This window comes from Lepus europaeus, chromosome 7 (genome assembly GCF_033115175.1).
Source record: "Lepus europaeus isolate LE1 chromosome 7, mLepTim1.pri, whole genome shotgun sequence".
Taxonomy (NCBI): Eukaryota; Metazoa; Chordata; class Mammalia; order Lagomorpha; family Leporidae; genus Lepus; species Lepus europaeus.
The window spans coordinates 124941996-124958917 of NC_084833.1; the positions used below are offsets into that span (position 1 = coordinate 124941996).

Genomic DNA, 16922 nt, shown 5'->3' on the forward strand with positions numbered 1-16922 from the left:
AAGTTACTTTCCTTCCTTTTCACTGTCATGTGTGGTCTTTCTTTTATCTTGTCTTGTGTGCTGGTTAGTTCTTCCAGCACAATATTGAATAGAAGAAATAAAAGTAGGCATTCCTTTTTTTCCCCCCAGTAATTCACTGTAAGTGTTGTATTGGTTTTGGGAACTTGATAGAATGGAATGAATCCCAAGAGTGGACATTTCATGAGATTAAACGTACTGGATATAATTAGTAAGGTTAATAGTGTTTCCTGGGGTTGGCGTTGTGGTGCAGCAGATAAAGCTGCCACCTGTGATGCCAGCATCCCACACAGGCCTCAATTGCTCCATTTCTGATCCAGCTCCCTGCTAATTGCCTAGGAAAAGTGGAAAGTGGCCCAAGTTTATTCATCCACGCATCAGCTGAAAGATGTCCTCCGAGTTTGGGCCATTATGAATAATGTTGTTATATACATTCCTGTGCGTGTTTTTGTGTGGACATGTTTCGGTTAACTGGATTATATAGTAACAGCATATTTTGTTTTGTGAAAGACTTGAATTGTCCTCCAAGGTGGTTCTATGATTTTGCATCCTCACCAGCAGTAACTGAGGATTCCTGTTACTCTGCTCTGCACCCTTCTCAGCACACGGTGTTGTCAGCGCTTTGAATGTTGGCGATTTTAATGGATATGTAGAAGCAGGTCTTTGTTAATTTAATTTATAATTCCACAGTGACATGTAATGATAATCCTCTTTTAAAGTTTATTTATTTATTTTACTGGCGAGACAGATGAAGAGATAGATGGAGATGGGGCTCTCATCTGTTGGTTTACTCAAATGTCTACAATGGCCAGGCTGAGGCCAAAGTCAAACCAGGTTCTGCGAATTCAGTCATGGATCCCATGTGTTTAGTAGGAACCCAACTACTTGAGTTATCACTGTGGTAACCAAGGGTGTGCACCCACAGGAAGCTGGAGTCAGGAGCTGGAAGCAGACATCAAATTCAGACACTCAGCCTTTCGGCCGGAGCCGCCATCTTCCAGGAATTCGCCAAGATGACGAACACAAAGGGAAAGAGGCGAGGCACCCGGTACATGTTCTCCAGGCCTTTCAGAAAACATGGAGTTGTTCCTTTGGCCACATACATGCTCATTTCCAAGAAAGGTGACATTGTGGACATCAAAGGAATGGGTACTGTTCAAAAAGGAATGCCCCATAATGTTACCATGGAAAAACTGGAAGAGTCTACAACGTTACCCAGCATGCTGTTGGCATTGTTGCAAACAAACAAGTGAAGGGCAAGATTCTTGCCAAGAGAATAAATGTGCGTATTGAACACATTAAGCACTCTAAGAGCCGAGATAGCTTCTTGAAACGTGTGAAGGAAAATGATCAGAAAAAGAAGGAAGCCAAAGAGAAGGGTACCTGGGTTCAACTAAAGCATCAGCCTGCTCCACCCAGAGAAGCCCACTTTGTCAGAACCAATGGAAAGGAGCCTGAACTGCTGGAACCCATTCCTTATGAATTCATGGCGTAATAAATGTAAAATAAATAAATAAATAAGAGCTAATTGAAAAAAAAAATTCAGACACTCAGATACAGGATGCAGGCATCTTTCATGCTGTCTTAACCCTAGGTTCATGTCTACCCCAGTCATGTTTTTAAAAACATACTTGCCATCTCTGTATCTTCTTTGGTGAGCTGTCTATTCAGATCTTTTGCTCATTTGTTTTCATTGTTGATTGTTTTGGTTTGAATTGCATATACAAGTCCTTTATGAAGTGCAAGTTTTGCTAATATTTTATCCAAGTTTGGGACTTGATTTTTCATCTTTTAATGGTCTTTTATGGATAAAAGTCTTTAATATCAATGATGTCTAATTTAATAATTTGTGATCTCATAAAGTATGCTCTTGGTGTTGTATCTGAAAAGTCACAGTCAAACACTAGGTCTTTCAATTTCCTTCTGTGTTATCTTCAAATCTTAGAATTTTGTGTCTGGCATTTAGATCTATGATCCATTATGAGTTCATTTTTGTGAGAGTTGCAAGTTCTATGCTAGATTCCTCACATCATTTGTTGAAAAGACCATCTTTCCCCATTGACTTGCTTTAGCTCCTTTGTTAAAGACAAATTTGCTGTATTTTAACTCTCAGGCTACTGCAAATCTTGTTTCCAGCAACTCATCAATTACAGTTTAAGTGCTCCTACCAGCTCCAGCTCCAGTGTGGGTTTTGCGCCCAGTCTCCCACTCCTGGTAAGCTGTCATTCTCTGTATCTACCTCTCTCTCCAGTAATTGGGGCAGCCTTTTGCCTGTGACCTCAATTCTCTGAGAGATCTAAGGAGAGTTGTTTTTCAATTTGTTCATTTTTTTTCCTGTTGTGAGGATGGGCGTGATAACTTCCAACTCTTTCATGTTGGCCTGGCAATGGAATTTTACAACCGCCTTTTCTAAGTTTTCAAATTCGTTGTTCCAAATTTCCCCAAGCCTAGAGAAAGTGATGATTATTTTTTTCACTTAGAGGAGGAAAAAACCTGCCATAAAGCAGGGCACAGTTGCCTTTAACCCTCGTTTCATTGCTTGGCAAAGGTCCCCCAGATTTGAAAGGGCACATGGGTCCATGAGGGTGCGGAGGATGGAGACAGCTGTGCTTCCTCCCGCTGCACAGACTGTGACTGACTAACAAACCTACCACGTTGTTTTTCAAGGCACCATTTACCTAGGGAGTCTCCAATTGTTCCTCCCTCCCATCGCCATGCACACTTGACCCTTCATTTGACTTTCTCCTTATTCCCCATCTGCCTACGTAATTGAGGATTTGGGTTGTAGTTTAAGAATTTTGGGTAAGTTTACAATTTTATAACTAGGGACAAGGGTTGTGGCACAAGGGGTTAAGCCACCACTTGCAACTCTGGTGTTCCATATCAGATCACCAGTTTGAGCCCTGGCTGGTCTACTTCCAATCCAGCTGTCCTAATGTGTCCGGAAAGGCAGCAGAAAATGGCCAAAGTGCTTGGGTCCTTGCAAACCTGCATGGGAGACCAGGATGAACCTGATCCAGACTTGACTGCAGCTATCTGGGGAGTAAACCAGGGAGTGGGAGATCTCTCTTTTTCTGTCACTCTTTCAAACAAATAATAATATACATTTTTAAAATAAGTTATAGCTAAAAGCACTTCTGTACACCTTGTGGGCTAGCACAATAGCAGTCCCACATGAAGGAAGAATAAAGGAAAACAGAGTGCATGACCCCTCCAAGACCTGGAAGGTTGCTTGTCTTCGACACCTTCCTCTGCCCTGACTTCTGCCTTGTCTCTCTGGCCCTGTTCCTGCCCAGTCTTCCCGCAGTATAGCATCCTTCCCACCATCTATCATCAGGCAAAGCATCTGCCCTTCTGTTGCCAACAAATGCCTGGTCAGGACTGACATGGTCTGTCCCTCAGCTAAGAACACAGACACATGAGCCGGAGCTGCGGCGTAGCAGGTAAAGCCTGCTACCTGCAGTGCTGGCATCTCATATGGGCACCGGTTCAAGTCCTGACTGCTCCACTTCTGATCCAGCTCTCTGATATGGCCTGAGAAAGCAGTAGAAGATGGCTTAAGTCCTTGGGCCCCTGCACCTGCGTGGGAGACCCAGAAGAAGCTCCTGGCTTCGGATCGGTGCAGTCTGGCGGTTGCAGCCAGTTGGGGAGTGAACCAGCGCGTGGAAGACCTCTCTCTCTCTCTACCTCTCCTTTGCTCTATGTGTAAGTCTGACTTTCAAATAAATAAATAAATATTAAAAAATAAAAAAGAACACGATGCATATGTTTTAGTTACCAGAACAGCATCCACCTCAAACCAGCTTGTGCATGAAGGGCAAGCCCAATTTTACTGAAGCAGAATTCATGAGTACTGTTTGGCTCCACCTTGAAGGGGACTGAAAACCAACTGTTCTTCCGCCAACAGAATCACAGTCTCATTCTCCATTGATTTCCCACCACCAGGAGAAGGAGACAAATGTTGACCCTGGTAATTACTCACCAGTAACAGCAACCTGTTCAGAAACAATCAGGGCACATCGCTGCAACTGATACAGCTCATACTGGGGGATCAACCGGATGAGTCTCTTGTTTTTAGAGTTGCTCTTTGTAATAGCTTCATTTATTTTAAGAAATTCAAAGGAGAAAATACATCAAGCCAAAGATCTTAAGAATGGAAGAAGGAAGACTTAAACATATAGACCTCACAATGGCTGAGAGCTGGAAAAGCCCTTCATCTTCAAATAATAAACACTTGAGTTGTCAGAAAAATAGAAAAAACACAGGTGCACAGTATAGAAAGCACATCTGGTACTACTCATCGCTAGGCAACCCATACCTGTGTTGTGCAGAACGATAGTTTAAAACCCCATTTATGTGTGTCTCTAATAATAACTTGGCTGAATTTCTTAACCCTTGTAAGTGCCATGCACTAATCTGATCAGTTTGTGTATCTCATCTTGTTAAATTTTCACAATGCCATGGTTAGGACTTTAAAACAACAGGAACAAAGAAACAAATTGAGGCCTAGGGATGTTCAGTCATGTTCTGGGTTTTCACCACCAGCTGGTGGTAGAATCTGGTTTTTAATCACACGGTCTGACTCTGGGGCACTCCTGCCCAACACAGTGACTGGCTACCGGGAGACCTTGGGAGGCATCCAGACCAGCTCCTACCTGGAGCTTGTTTGCTCCAGTGAACAAGTCATTCTGTGGAATGACTTCCAATTTCAGATTCCATGCAACATGACTGCCCATTCAGTGGTTCTCAAATGGTTCATTTCTTCGGCTTTCTCCATCAGATCTGTCCCCTTGACACTCTCACTCGCTCTTCTTTTTCTTGCTTGGATTCTGCAGAGGTCTTTCTGGGTGAGTGAAGATCAAACTAAACCTCTCTATCGTAACCCTACAGCCCTCTGTGGCCTGGATCCTCTTATATCTGCCACCTTGCTCCAATCGCTCTTCCCCGATATCTTGGCCAAGGGGTTTTCTGAGGGCTGCATCTGTGCAAAGTTGTCTCATAGCTGTGGCTGCTCCACCTGCAGCACTTCTCTGATTCTCACCCCTCTGTGGAGTCACCATCATTCAGATCTCAGGCTCCTCTTCTAACCTCTCTCTCTATTACTTTAGCCTGGTGGTTTTTCTTTACTAGCAATTAGCATTATTATCACTTGCAATTATCTTATCCTATATGTTTGTTAACTTATATATGTTAGGTAGGAAGTCAGGTATGAGCTTATGTGTGTATGACAAAGGCCTCTAGAGAAGACATCTATATCCAGCATATGCATCTACATCTCAGTCATCCCGATAATGTTTCAGGGGCAGCCCAGTGTTCGCATCCTGCCCTGCCCCCTTCTACCTGATAACCTGCCAGGTGGGGGTCTCCGCCCCTTCTGCCTGACAATCTCCCACAATCTCCTAGATGCAGCCCAGTATCTGCATTTCAAACACCCTGCTCAGGATCCCCTTCTCTAGGGGGTCCTGCTCACCCTTCCTCTGAACCCAGGATGGCACCAGCTAGGCTTCCTCCTGTCTGATACCTTCAAGGGAAAGCTCAGATAGGAGCTTCTTAATATTTACAGCCATAAAATCCTTTGTTTCAGGTGGAGATGTGTGAAGACAGAGACCCATCTCCTTAAAACCCCCCAGCCTAAATGTAGACCGGGCACTCTCTCTCAGGTCCTGTCTGGAGAGGTGCCCATCCGTTCTTGCGGATGTCCCTGCCCTAATAAACTTCGCTACTTCTAATTTCCACTACTCTGTCTCATGCCTGAATTCTTTCTTGTGTGAAGACAGGAACCCTCCAATTTCTCCGGTAACATATGTATTCTCTTTCCTGCATACTACAGAGTTATTTCCCCTGGAGCCGAGATCTTGTGGGTCTGGTCTGCTGGTGTATGACAGACAGTCTCAATGGATCCCTGATGAGGTGACATGTGAATGGATGTTCTCTCTCTTCCCTTTGGAGCAACACCAAGCACATTTTTTCCCACTATAGCCCTCTGGTCAGTGTGTTCTACATAATTATCAGAGCACTGTTCAAAACACAAATGGGTTGTCATTGTTCCCAAACGATTTCATATTCTGAATTGCTGTCTTCAGGGCCTCAAGCCAGATGTGGAGTGCTTCTCACTATAGGACCCTGGTCTACACTTAGGGAGGCAGCCTCACCTCTGAGCCTGTTTTCCTGCAGGGTGAGTTCTGGTCCTTCTTAAAGTCGGCTCCTATGTGATGTTATCCTTTTTGTGGTTCCTGAAGTCTCTAGTCCCCTGTGTGATGTTAGCAAAGTGACCCACTGGTGAACTCCTCCTCGCTGCATGGTTCCCAGAACAACAGCTCTCATTGCTGGTGTGTTCTGGAATAGAGTGGGATGAGCACCCATCTGGGTGTAGCATCTGCACTTTTTGTTAGTGCAGACTCATAATCACAAACATTGAGATGACACATCAGCGTTGGTCATCATCTATTTACTGCCAAGTGCTGCCCCCTTTCCTTCACACTCTAGGTTGTGTGAACCAACTCAGGCTCTTACTGCAGACTGGGCCTAAGGATCAGCACACAACACTGCCACAAGTAGAGCTACCTTCATCAATATTTATGTGCCAAGGGCTTGCAAATGTGGTGTCTTTCATTGGTGTGCCAACTTGTGAATTCACTGCTTTAGTAAACTTCACTTTGATGCTTCCTCCAGATCATCAATCAAAACATTAAGTATCAAAAGACATGTTTCTCTGAGTGTTAGCTTTTTTAATCTACAGGAGATCTTTAGGAAGCAGAAGCCACTGTCTGCTTTTTCCTAACTCTCCTGGTGTCCAGAACATAAGTGAGGGTCCTTACTATTGCAGAATCTGTGTGGTAGCCTGGGAGAAAAGTCATGAACAAAAAAATGCAAGCTGTTTTTTCAGGTGAAGGGATGACCTGGGTGTTGGAGCTATCATAGGACACTTGGTTATTCAGAGGACAGTGGAATGCTTGTGCTGTGTGAGTGTGTTTCTTTTTTGGCCTGCAAATGGGGATGCTTGGCCAGAGGTTGTGGGTGCTGAGTGAACTGAAGACAGGTGGCACTGGGGACAGAAGAGGGGAATGGAGAGCTCTCTGGGCAGGGAGGCAATGGGAGTGCCAACCTGGTAGAGAGGGGTTGCTGCCTGTGACACTGGACAGTTCTGGAGTGAAGAGGAGTGACGTCCCCACAGCAGTCTGCCTAAGTCATTCCTGTGTGTCTGGGGGGGAGGGGGGGTGGCTAGTGCAGGCGAGGGGGAGGAGACAGCAGCAGGAAGGCAGAGTTGGGGCCAATGAGACCGTGGTGTGAGAACAAGCTCCTCCTGTTAGCATGCTGCCAGGGCTGCCTGGGGCTTAGTGTTTGTGCCTCTGGGGTTACCAGGTGCTTACTTCCTGCCCCTTTCTGCATCTCTTTGTCCCTCTCCCAATCCCACAGCTGAGCATGGGATCCACTGTGTAAGGACCAAGTTGACTGCATTGTCCAGCAGGGGTGCGGTCAGAACCAGTGGTCTCGGCACTTCCCCGGGGCTCTCCCACAGGCTGTGCTGCAGATGAGGGCTGGCTCTTGGGGATGTATCTAGAGAGGTAAGTCTGCCTCTCCTTCTCCTGGGCTCCCCATCCCTGCTGGGTTCCTCTGTGTGGCCCTTGCAGCATCTGGATCTCCAACAGCTCCCCTTCTGTCCTGGGGAATGGAGGAGCCGTGTCTATGACAGATCCCCTCTATTCATGATGTTTTGCTGTCTGTCCCCAACAAGGGGTAGAGGAGCTCCTGTCACCTGACCTTGTCAGGTAGGTTGGTGTTTCTTGGCTGCTGTGACTCCAACTCCATCCCCTCAAAAATTGTCACTCATTTGGCCCCTGACAGCTACATCAGGAGGGGAGGGGTTTCGGGACAACTGCAGGCATGTGGAGCCATCGACCTGCTTCCTGTAGAGATGTGTTCCCAAGAACCATCTGTCCTGACTACATCTTAGGCAGCCGTGATGTTCTGAGAGCAAGACCAGCCATGGCCCTGTGTCTCCCATGGCACATGGGGCTCTGTTAGATACCAGGAGACAGACGGGACTTCAGGAAAATTGGTCACAGGTTTGTTGGACCACGTCATTCATGGGTTTCTTTGGTTGAAAACGTTGAGAGTCTCATTTTCCAATGTTTATTTAGAAACATTTTTCCAATGTTTCTTTAGAAAAGCCTACTGAGCCCTAGGCGCAGCCCAGCGTCCCTGCTCTGCTCTTGAGAACACAGCCTTTCCCATCAGCACCATCTGATGCCTCACAGGTGCTGCCCCAGCACAGGTCTCAGACAAGGAGTCTCATTTCAGACTCTTTTTCCCTAGAGAACCCAACTTATGTCAGGTCCCCTATTTGGTCCCGGTTGCCTCAATTCTATAGATTGTGAGCTGGATGAGACCCCTGTGGGAACATCCCAGTCCTGGGTACAGGGGATGCCCCGCAGCCACACTCACCAGATACCCGGACAGAGTGGCTTGCAGCAGGTTTCAAAGTGGTTTGTGTTCAGAAGCTAACTGGGCCTTATCCCTTCTCTCCAAGGGGAAATCCTCTCATTGCAGAGAGGACTCCCCTCCAGCAGGAAGGGGGAACAACCAGCCCACGGGCTGTGATGGGGCCTGTGAAATCATCAGGCCTGGCCCTGCCAAGGCAACCACAGGCAAGACTAACTAACATTCAATACATGTATAGCAGCTAATTTTTAAGTTGATAATTTTGTATGGTTCACACACGATGTTATAAGTATCCACGTGGTCCTTGGCAGAAAAAAAAGTACTCCCTCCACCCCATACTACAATACGGATGAGGTGCAAGATGGGCAAACACTGGGACTGGTGCTGTGGCATGGTGGGCTGGGCCTCTGCCTGTGACTCTGGCATCCCATGTGGGTACTGGTTCGTGTCCTGGCTGCTCCTCTTCTGATCCAGCTCTCTGCTTGTGGCCTGGGAAAGCAGTGGAAGATGTCCTGGATGCTTGGGCCCCTGCATCTGTGTGGGAGACTTGGAGGAAGCTCCTGGAGTCTGGCTTTGGATTGGCTCAGCTCGGGTCGTTTCATCCTTTTCTGTAGTGAATCAGAGAATGGAAAAACCTTTCTCCATGTCTCTCCCTCTCTTTGTCTGTAACTCTCCCTCTAAAGTAGATGCATCAAAATCTTTTAAAAACTAAAATAAAATGGTGGCTGCTGACATGTCAGGAGCGCACCAAGGAGACAGACAGCTGAGCTGAGTGAAACATCCACTGTGATGCAAGCTGCAGACACAGGGCCATGGGCCACCCCCTTTAGTCACTGACCCTGCACGCAGGCTCTGCCATTCTCAGCCCTGTGTGTTCAGTTTGCGGATTTGCAGGCAGCTGTTTCGGTTTGGAGTCTCATGTGAGCTTGGCCTTTTTCTTTTACGGGACTGTGTGCTGCCAGGGCAGGGAAGCCTTTAGCTTCCAGGACAAGGCAGATGAGGAAGTGGACAGCACTGTGGAGGGTGCTGGTTGTGTGTGTGTGTGTGTGTGTAGGGGGTAACCTGAGGCAGGTGGGTTCTGGAATGTTGCTAAGCTGTATCGGTGGGTCTCCACTGGACTGGAATCCAACATGGACTCAGAGTACCAGCACGCAGTGGTCTTTACAATACATGAGCTTGTCAGAAAGGTCATGGCAAATGCACGTCATGAGAAACTACGCATGCACTTTGCAGAAAAAAATGTATCTTTAATTCTATTTTTCACAAACCTCTTGAAGTTCTAATTACTGTGGGCACAGTGTGTTTTCAGCATGCTTGGCACAAAGAGGGCATCATGAGTGTGCTTCGATAAGATCTATATGCACGGCCAGCGCCGCGGCTCACTAGGCTAATCTTCCGCCTTGCGGCGCCGGCATACCGGGTTCCAATCCCGGTTGGGGCACCGATCCTGTCCCGGTTGCTCCTCTTCCTGTCCAGCTCTCTGCTATGGCCCGGGAAGGCAGTGGAGGATGGCCTAGGTCCTTGGGCCCTGCACCCGCGTGGGAGACCAGGAGAAGCACCTGGCTCCTGGCTTCAGATCAGCGAGATGCGCCGGCCGCGGCGGCCATTGGAGGGTGAACCAATGGCAAAAAGGAAAACCTTTCTCTCTGTCTCTCTCTCTCACTGTCCTGCCTGTCCAAAAAAAAAAAAAAAAAAAAAAAAAAAGATCTATGTGCACAGAGGACGTGCAGTTGCAGCTGGACAGATGATGCCAGGCCCCAACCCCTAGCCCCAGGCAGCCTGGCAGCCTCTTGCCCAGGCTTGCAACTGTAGTGTGCCTGCTCCATGGAGAGTCTAGGCCATGAGGGAGGGAAGGCTTCGCCCTCACTCTAAGCGACGAGGGGACTGTCTCTCTCTGAGCCCAGTGCTCTCCGGCTCTGGCTGGGGGCTCCTTATGTCTTACATCCTGGAGTAAGAAGGTCGGTTCAGCCAGGTGAGATAGGGCATACCACAGAGGATGGCGCCCACATTCCCTGGATAGTGTCTTAGATTATCTGTCTACACTGCGGGATGTGGTGTGTGTGTGTGGGGGGGGTGTGGTGTGTGGGGTACGGGAAGATTCCCAGAGAGGGATAGACTCCTGCCCCAGCAATTCCTAGTCCCAGCTCTGCCCTTGGAGCCTGCCTCTCTCTCCATTTCTTGGCAACACTGGCCCTGAGCTGACAGAGGAAGTAGAAACAAGCCCTCTCAGACTTCTCAGGCCTGGACTCCCAGAGCCTAGTAGAGTGACAACCCTCTGAATCCGAACATGGTGCTATCTGGGAAAAGACTAGAGGACAGGGGTCAGACCCTTCCCATCTCTCCAACCTCTGCTCCTTTCTTGTGGGAGTTTCTGGGGATGTTCTCTGAATGTTACCCATGCAGAGGAGTTGCCCTGGAGGAGCCTTTAAGCTAGCTAGGAAAACAGGCAATATAAAGGCGACCGCTGAGAGGTCTGTGCTGGTTGTCTATGTGTGTGTAGGTGGGAGGGTGTAACTTGAGGCAGGTGGGTTCTGGAAGCTTCCCAGCCAAAGCTTGATATGGGCAGGTTTCCACTGGACTGGAATTCAGTGTGAGCTCAGAGTGCCAGCCAAAATGTCATGGAAAATATAGCTTATGAAAAACTGCATGGATTTTGCACAAGATAAATTTATTTTCAAAAAAGGATATTTTATTTATTTCAAAGAGTTACACAGAGAGAGAGAGAATATCTTGCATCCATAGGTTCACTCCCCAAATGGTTGCAACAGCCAGCTCTGGGCCAGGCTGAAGCCAGGAGCCAGGAGCCAGGAGCTTCTTCTGGGTCTCCCACATAGGTGCAGGGGCCCAAGGACTTGGACCATCTTCTACTGCTTTCCCAGGCCACAGCAGAGAGCTGGACTGGAAGTAGAGCAGCCAGGACACAAACTCGTACCTATATGGGGTCCTGGTGTCCCAGGCAGGGGTTTTACCCACATCAAAACAATTTTTCTTTTTTTGAGTCTGGGCACTGGGAAGCACTGAAGCAGATGCAATTTCTGGGCGATCTTCACTGCAAGGCAGAGGAAGGGGGATTTGAATATGGGCTACGTGAGGTGCGGGAATCAGCAGGATTAGGATGATACTGGCCTAGCTGTTGATGGCTCGTACAGTCCACTTCTTCCGGGAACCATGAATGCTCTCCTACTTCCAGGTCATGATGTCTGTTCATCCATGCATGCAACGGATTTTATAGGACACCTGCCTGGACCCAGTGATATTGAGGTAATAAACCAGGTGAACTTGATTCAAGGAAGAAGTGATGACAGAGGGCAAGTGTAGTTGTCACAGGAAGATATCAATCTTCCTGTGCTTGAAGTGGGTGAGGTGCCCTCTGCCTCCCTCTTCCCCAGGGTAGAATGATGGGTATCCTGACACACATGGCTCCATTCTGGAGTCACACACAACTCCTAAATGTTGTTGAAAGCCTTAGATTTGTTCTTTAAAAAGACAGAGCAAAACCAACACATACTAAGTTTAATTCCAACCCAAATTTCTATCTGCTATTTTAGTTATTTTTCTCTCTGACTTCTCTGCCTGCCTTGCCCCTGAAGTGATGTGGGACCATCAGTCATATGTCTTGCACAGCAGCTCAAAGAGTCATTGCATTGTCAACACAGCAGCCTGGGTCTCATCCTTGGCCTGTCTGGTCCTTCCAGGCCAGGCTGCAGATAATGGAACTTGAGGGAACAGACTCAGTGGACCAGAAACCAGCTGAGAACATTTCTGGTGCTTTCTTCCCTGACCTGGACGTTGACAGGCCCCAGAACCTGTTTTGCATAGGTTCTTGTGGGGCAGCTATGTGCCCATCTCACGATCCTTGAATTCATCCTGACAGCATACCCAGTCTTTCTCACCCATTAGTTGCCTTAAGTTCAGGGGCAGCCTCCATGGTTGAGGTCAGTGGCCCAGTGGGTCCTCCCTTCTTTGGATCCTTTGGCCAGCACAGCCACAATGGGCAGCTGTGCTGTCCCTCTGTTGCTGTTCATGGTCTTGCACTTTCATCAGTGTCAAAGCCTAGCAAAGCAGGGCCCCCTGGGGGACCAACAGGGCCAGCACCAAGGCAGTTCTAGGCCAAAGACGGCATGCATCAGAGGGTGCAGTGATAGGCGAGGGTAGGGAGTTCTCCTGGGCCAACCATTCTAGGGAAATGTTTAGGGCTGCAGGATCCAGGAGAGTTCCATCAGCATCAAGTGCTCCTCTGAGGGGCCAGTGCCGCAGCTCACTAGGCTAATCCTCTGCCTGTGGCGCCGGCACACCAGGTTCTAGTCCCGGTCGGGGCACCGGATTCTGTCCCGGTTGCTCCTCTTCCAGTCCAGCTCTATGCTGTGGCCCGGGAGTGCAATGGAGGATGGCCCCGGTCCTTGGGCCCTGCACCCGCATGGGAGACCAGGAGAAGCACCTGGCTCCTGGCTTCGGATCAGCGCGGTGTGCCGGCTGCAGCTGCCATTGGGGGTGAACCAACAGAAAAAGGAAGACCTTTCTCTCTCTCTCTCACTGTCCACTCTGCCTGTCAAAAAAAAAAAAAAAAAAAAAACTCCTCTGAGAACAGCGAGTTTCCCCAGGGAGTAAAGCTGGGCTAAGATACAGGCAACTTCTGAACACTGTCAGGAGTTGCGGGCTAGGGCTCTGTTTGGGGAAGGAGCCTACTTTTGGCAGTGCTTTGGAGTGATCCTGAGCCAGGCCCTTTGCCCTAAACGCTCATAGTGCCCCCTCACCCTGGGCTACACTAGGGAACTCTGGCGGCTGCCACCTTCCTGGGCTCTTTCTGTGCACACAGGGTAAAGAAACTTGTGTGCTCTCGCCTCAGGAAATGCAGGAAAAGGATGAGTCGTAACAGTGGATGTATTCCTGAGACAAAGGAGCAATTCAGCCAGGTTCCCTGAGAAAGCTGAGTGAGCGTGGCCTCTGAGCAGAACCCAGGCCCCATTCAAATCAGAGCTGAGTGGGAAAATGAAGGGCAGCAGTGCCTGACACGCATCGGCCTGGTTTGGCGTGCAGAAGAGACCACCCTAGGAGCTCTGGCCTTGTGATTCTTGGATCCTCCCTTCCTCAAACAAAGCGAAGCCAGGAGCCAGGAGTTTCCTCCAGGTCTCCCACATGGGTGCAGGGACCCAATCACTTGGGCCATCTTGGACCGCTGTCCCAGGCCATAGCACAGAGCTGGATGGGAAGAGGAGCAGCCAGGACATGAATCAGCGCCCATATGGGATGCCAGTGCCTCAGGCAGAGGTTTAGCCCACTAAGCCCCATCTCTGGCCCCTAACTGTGTATTCTTAAGATACATAAACATAGGGCCTTTTCAAAGAACATAAATATAATTGGACTAATTAAGTGTATATTAAATATAGAACATATTGAACATGTTACAGACAATATTTAAAATAATGATACTTTCTCATGATACAATAGAAATTTTCAATGTTTCTGTGGTTTTTATCCAATACTTTTCCAAACAGTCTGCCACTCTTTGGACGTTTTTCTTTTCCTTTTTGTAGTGGTAAAAAGGAGTAGAGCCAAAGGGAATATTGACTTTGACCTTTCGACTTTCATTAAGGTGCCAGCCCGAAGAGATGATATCAGACTAGTGACATCTCAACAAAGGGATTTCCGCATAGAATTCTTAGGACTTCACTTTCCAGTTTCAATAGGCTTTTAGACTTGTAGCAATGAGTTTCTTGCTCTCAAAAGATGCTCACTTTGGACTTGCAAGATTGTCTTGGTCAGTTAGGTCTTCTGTGTTCTCAATGTATCGTGTAGGCCACTCATGACTGAAGGGTCCACTTTCAATACCCCAAAGTATGCTGGATGTCATTACATGTGTAGACCCATCTTTCTCTGGGAAAATCATTTTAAGGCACAGTGAGACTTGTGAAATAGAAGTTGCATTCAAAACAAGCTAATTTTAGTAATGAAATGAGAAAATTTGGGTAACTTGGCTGCCTCTTTCATGTAACATTATTTTGAATTAAAATCAGCCTTATATCTAAAAAAAGCAAGACACCCATCCCCTTTTGAGTTTCTGCTAAAACCCAGACACAACATCAAACTATGGGAGTACTGGTGTCTGTGTCTTCCTCACAGTTCACCAAAAAGTTGTGTAGGAAGAGCGTGGGTTTCTGTTTTCTTCCAATCTTCCTCTCCATTGTTATCCCCAGTGTATTCCCAGCTTGGTCAAGGATTTTCTGCTTGCCCAGTTTGATGGCAGATCAACATTTGACAATAAAGTCAAATTTGTAAAAACTTAAGGGAGCTATCACCTCCCATTTGCATGCAGTCAAAACTCTCATTATGTGCTTCTGCGGGTTAACAAGAAATGCACAAGGGTCAATTTTTTCATTACCAAAGCCTCAGTGTCACAGGTAAACAGTCACTCTTGTTGCAGCCTTGTGCACAGGGAGTACAGACCATTTAGCAGGCTGCTCTGCAAGTTTTCTTTTGGTAAGAAGTGAACTGAATTGTGTTTGCACTGTTTGTGGAAAGAGCAGATATATGATCAAACTCTAGTTTACTTTTGGATGAGAAAATAATGATTTTTAAAATCACTTTTAGATTATGTTTTCTATGGTTTCACTAATATATTCGCAGAAACCAAGATGACTAAAGACTTTTTTTTCTCCAAATCCAAGTACATAAGAGTGACAGAATTGTGTTGTGTCCATGCAGTCACTTGATGCTGTAAAAAGGATGATCATCTGTTGGTCTGACAGAAGATGCTCTACGTTGTAGGAGCCCACACTTCACCATCAACAGCCCCCTGAGTTTGCTCACATGGCATTTCAGTTGTAGCTTCTCAAGGAGGAAATGCAATCAAGGGAATAATAAAGAAAAATACTCATTTATGCCGTATGTCTAAACTAACTCCCGGTCTTACAACTGCACTTTGGTATCTTTTTGGGAGATGGGAATATTTTAACTGATTTACATGGAGTTGTCTGTTTCACTCTGAACCTGTGGGATTGTCTCCATATACAATTCCTACTATTCCCTTCCCTTTCCCCACCATGCCCAGCCCCAGTTGTCTACTACACGTCATGCCACGTGTCCTGTTTGATTTATTTCCCTCTCTAATTCAGCTGTGTGTGTTTGTCATTCTGCCAGTAAAGTAATGCGAGTATTTAGACCTTTTTAATGGGATCTGTGTGATATTGGCGTTGGTGCTGGAGTTGGTCTCATATTCATTTTCTGATCTCTGAGCAAACATGATCCCAGCATTCACATGGCTACAAGTGAAAACAGTACTGCGTGTGAGTTAATCACCAGGAACCTTCACATAAAGTCTGCCACACTCAGCATTCCAACACAGTTGCATGCTTTCATCACACTGCCCTGAGAAATGCGAATAAAAACTGTCCATCAATGGAAATACAGCAACAGTGACCATGGAAGACAGCAAATCTGTGGCACATCCACAGGAGACTGAAAACAGTGCTGCTGTCAGCCCGTTTCCTGCAGGCGCACGGACAGCTTATGGGCTTTATAACTTTTCTTCAAACTTCCAACTCCTTTCCCTCAATCCAGAACGTCTCACCTCCTTGGGAAAGCGTTCTCTGGTTGGGTAGTTCCCAGTACTGCAAGCAGGATAGCCTTGGACTAAGGGGGTGCTTGGTTAGCTTAGCTAATCTGCCCTGTGCGTGAAGAGCTGTTAGCTTTCCTGCATAGCTCACCTCTGTAGCAGCCCCATGCCCACGCTGGAATGAGACAGACACCTATGAAGGGCCTGTGACTGACCCTGCGTGTCCTGGGTCACTGCTGGTCAACACCAGGTTTCAGCATCTGGGCGGCAGGGAGAGTTAGGGTAAACACATTTTTACTGAGATTACCTGTGCCCTCCAGCACATTTATTCTGTTTTATTTTATTTATAGGAGTGACATCCTGCAGCTCTACCACAGAGTAAGCGAAGGCCTTTGGATTTTTTTTCCATTTCAGTCACAAGGGGCTGGCAGACCGATGGGGCTTTGTGAACAGGCAGATCCCTGAGTTGGTGTGGCAGGTGCAGCAACGTGCCAGCGTGTTTTCTGCTCTACTCAAGAGACATATGTCCCTGAACAAGTCACTTCAACTCTCTCATGCTCAAGTCTGATAGCCAAAACAAAATCAAATAACAAGGCAAGAGCTTAAATAAACTCTTCTCCAAAACACGTTTGTGACCAAAAGGTTTATGAAAAGATGTTCAATGCTGATGGCCAGGAAAATGTAAATTGAAATCATGCTGAGATATTGCCTCACCCCACTTACAGTGGGTATTATCAAAACAAAAACAGAAACCGAAAGGTAAGCATTGGCGAGGCTGTGCAGAAATCAGAACCACTGCTGACTGTTGATGAGAATGTAAAATGCACAGCCGCTGCTGTAACGGCACAGAAGTTCCTCAAAAAACATACGTGAGGCCTTCCAAAAATTTGTAGAAAATGCATATTTTGAA

The 16922-nt window shown here is 47.2% G+C and overlaps 1 pseudogene; it reads left to right on the forward strand.

Moving 5' to 3' along the window:
- Positions 1-1011: 1011 nt before the first annotated feature.
- Positions 1012-1553, forward strand: LOC133764797 (large ribosomal subunit protein eL21-like; annotated as a pseudogene).
- Positions 1554-16922: the final 15369 nt, after the last annotated feature.